Genomic DNA, 4,295 nt, shown 5'->3' on the forward strand with positions numbered 1-4,295 from the left:
CATTGGAGCTACTGTTTTGTAAGTTTACTACCCCCAATAACTTCATTTTTTCACATCTAAGTTGATTTTTCTCCTTTTCAATGTGAATTATGCCATTGGAGCTACTGTTTTGCAAGTTTACTACCCCCAGTAAAAAATTACTACCTCCAGCAGAAGTTTAGTAGGGGTAGTAAAATTCCGGCCGCCGGATGTCGGCAATTTTCCGGCTGTCAAGAAAATTCCGGTCACCGGTCACCGGATTTCGGCAACTGGAATCGGCCGCCGGGGACTGGTGCCGGAGCCCGGTGTGCTTCCGGCAAAGTCTTCCCTCCATCTTTTTTCACTTTTTTCTCTTTAAGTAAAAAGCTAAGGGTAAAAAAGTCTTTAAAAATATAATTTTATTATATTTTAATAAAGATTTGTGTATTTGGGCTTAAAATAAGTACCTTGTATTCAAATGGGCTAATAAAAAAGATTATCATTGAAATGGGGTTTGACTTTTTCTATTTTGTGCATTAGGGCTTTTTCCCTATATATAAATGAATTGAGATTTTATATATGGCATAGAATTTAATTAATAATTAGCAAGCGTTATACATATATATTTTGTTATATTTTCAGGATATAGATAAGAGTTGGATTTCGCTTCCAAAATGGGACAAAAGATATGGTAAAGGAGTTATGGGTTTTCTCGAATATGCGCTGGCTAATGCTAACGGGAATACAATTTTCTATTGCCCGTGCACGAAATGTCAGTGTTGCAGCGATATGCATCGATTTGTGATTGACAAAGTATGGCAGCACCTGAAGAGTAACGGGTTTTGGGAGAAGTACACATGTTGGTTATATCACGGTGAAACATCATCAGGGGGTCCGCATGATCATGGGCAATTTTCTGAGACCGGCAGTACATCCAACAATCCAACGATCCAACAACGGTCTTCATCAATGACATGTTTCCTTATGAGAGCGGTGTATGCGCTCAAGAATAGTATATGCCTGAGCCGGTGCAGCCCTTCCCTAGAGTTGTCAACACTGCTGGTATTGACAAGTACAACAAACTGATTGCTTTCCAACAGACTTCTGTGTACCCCGGTTGTCAGAAGACCGTTCTTGAAAGTGTGATGGACGTAATAAAGATTAAAGTTGAGACAAAATTGACCGTGAAGGCTGTTGATGATTATCTACAGTACACTGCTTCGATGTTGCCCCACGGTCATCGTCTTCCTACCACTCATCATAAGGTCCGATGTATCCTGAAAGATCTTGGGCTTTCCTACATCAAGATCCATGCATGCAGATATGACTGCGTTCTCTTCTGGGGTAAAAATCCAGAAGGGAATGACCTTGGTGGCCTTAACGCATGTCCGGTATGTCACACTGACAGGTATAAGCTGACTCCTGCAAGCAATAGGAAACCTGTGAAGGTACTTCGGTATTTCCCGTTGAGGGATAGGCTGGAGCGGTTGTACATGTCTTCACACACGGCCGAAGCTATGAGATGGCACGTTGATAGGGAATTGCATGACGAAGATACCCTTATACACCCTGCTGACGGGGAGGCTTGGAAGCATATAGACAGGGAGTTTCCTCATTTTGCGTCAGAGGTCCGAAATGTGAGGCTCGGGCTCTCATCCGACGGGTTCAACCCTTTTAAACCTGTTGTGATTAGGTTTTATGTGCTTGAATATCTGATTGAACTTCCTTTTTTATTCTGATTTGATCATTATTAATCTCTTTATAGTCATCTTGGTCTTTACGTGGTAAAGAAATCCTAATTGCATTGAAAGATTGTTTCATTGATATGATATGTTGATTACAAGATTCTCAATTATCTGATTGTGATATAAATAATTGTGTTTATTTCTTGTGTCCATTTTGGAATGATCCTATACTGAATAAGATTCCTAGTTGGTTGTCAAGTAGGTATGAGGAGTTAATTGCAAGAAGACGTCTTACACTAAAAGTTTTGGACCTCTATAATAGAGACGCAGCAGCTTATTTGGAAAACACCTTTTGACGCATATTTCCGCTGCAAATTATATTTGATAGAAAAGGTCGAAGTTCAACTGTTCTATGTTGAGTTGAACTTCTTGTTTATGTGATTGAAGGATCAAGGTCGTGGTTAGTTTTTTAGAGATCGAAGAAGAAGATTACTTGAAGAAGAAGAGTGCTTCAAACATATCTGCTAGGGTTCTAAAGATAGTAGCTGCGGTTAGTGCTACAAAGTTTGTAATTGACTCGTTCTTGTTTCATAGTGAATTTTCTTTTCAATAGGGGCTCTCAAGAGTTAAAGCCCTGGCAGTGTTTTTCCTTAAATTGAGGTTTCACTGGGTAAAAACTTGTTGTGTTCGTTTCTTTATTTTCTGCTACTAGTACGCAGGTGTTTCAATCCCGATACCCAGAAAACGCCCATCCTAGTCCCATAAGTGGTACCAGAGCGGGTCACCAAATATACTTGGTGAGATCCGTGGGTTAGTTAAAGGATGGAGCACGATGCAGTTGTTGGTTCGATAAATTGTCCTCCTCTCTTGAATGAATCATTGGTAAGTCATCTCGAGACTTTTGAGGTAACAATCAAGCCCAAGAAAAAGGTAAAATATGTTTCTTTTTCTTCTGTCAATAATTGCAATACTTCTGATGATATTGATGCTTCTATTAATTTGATGTGTTTACTCAAAGATTTTAAGAAGCTTCTTAAAAATAAAAATCTTCCAAGTTTACTGAAAATTCGTCTTGTGAAAAATCAAATTGCTTTGAGCATGATGAGATTGGTAATTTTGATGTTGATTGTAGAAAGAAAAAGTATAACTCGCGTGTAGGTAAATCTTTGAAGTCTACTTGGAGTGATAGTGAGTCTGATACTCACTTTGAGAAAGAAGGAGGTTATGTAGCTCTTACTTCTACCCTTCATAATGAATCGTCTAATACAATTATTGGTGTTTTGCAGGATAATATGAAGTCCAAAAATTGGGACATGGAGAAGGCTGAGTTGATTGATAAGATCAAAACTCTTCAAGTTGAGGTAAAAATTCAATCTGATTTAAATGTGTCTCTAACCTGTGAGAATGAAAAATTGTAGGTTGAATTGAAAGAAGCTCATAATCGGTTCGACAAGTTTGAGATCAGCTCAAAAAAAGTTTCAAAAATGATTGGACTTGGGAGATGTCACAATAATCATAAAGGACTTGGTTTTGGAGGCGAATCAAGCAAACCAACTCGTTTTGTGAAAGAAAGTCGCCAGCAGGAGAGAACTGAAGTTTCAATCCCGAGCAGGAAAGTCGATGTTGAAGACTCAAAAATAGAAATTGCCCCTCAAAGGTTAATTCCAGCTCATCTCAAGGCTGCTCAGGTAAGTACTGATGTTTGTTTGCATTATCATCAGCCAAGGTATGGTCGTAAATCAAAATCTTTTGTTCCTACTTGCCATTTTTGTGGAAAATTGGGACACATTCGTCCAAAGTGTAATTCACTTCAGAGGAACACTCAGAGGAAGAGGAAGGAGTCAAAGTTAAACCCAACTGAGTCGCTGCATGCTAAACTGAAAGAAAATATGAAGTTATTGATGAGGATTGCATAACGTGTTTCAATCCTGAAGAAGCAGAACTCGAAGCATGACCAAATTTGGGTGAAAAAGGGTAAAAACAATAGATTTTCAAGTCAGTTTGATGATTTTGATTGTTCAGAAGTGAGTAATTCTACTTGTTTACTATCCCTTTCTAATTTAAATAAAGTTGTTGAATCTCCTAAATGTGGCATTGGTGTGTCAAACAAATATTGAATACTCTCCCTTGATTGTCATGTAAATAAATCATGCATTCATACTGTATGAACTCATGATAGTATAAATGCATTTGAATTTTGTCTTTTCTGCATTGTTAAGGAAAATTTTCAGAATAATGAGGAATGCATGTGCGATATGAACCCTAAACTGTTTGCTAGAGTGAGTTAATCTTAGATTGTCAAAGTAGAATGCATGGCTTCATATATATAAGGTTGATAAGTTGAATTTACTACCAGGACAAGCACTTTAGCCGACGAAAAGTTTTCGTCGGCCTGTTAGCTTAATTCGTCGGCTAAGATCTTAGCCGACGAGTCATCGTCGGCTAAGATTTCGTCGGGAAAAGCTCGTCTGTGATGACTTTAGCCGACGAAACAAAAAATTTCGTCAGCTATAGTCCCGCAGTTTAGCCGACGAAAAACATGTCGTCGGTTTTTTTCCCAGACTTTAGCCGACGAAACAATTAAGATATTCGTCGGCTAAAGTCTGTAATAAAAAATTTTTTCTCAGACTATAGCCGACGAAATATAGTATG

The sequence above is a fragment of the Fragaria vesca genome, linkage group LG6 (genome assembly GCF_000184155.1).
Source record: "Fragaria vesca subsp. vesca linkage group LG6, FraVesHawaii_1.0, whole genome shotgun sequence".
Taxonomy (NCBI): Eukaryota; Viridiplantae; Streptophyta; class Magnoliopsida; order Rosales; family Rosaceae; genus Fragaria; species Fragaria vesca.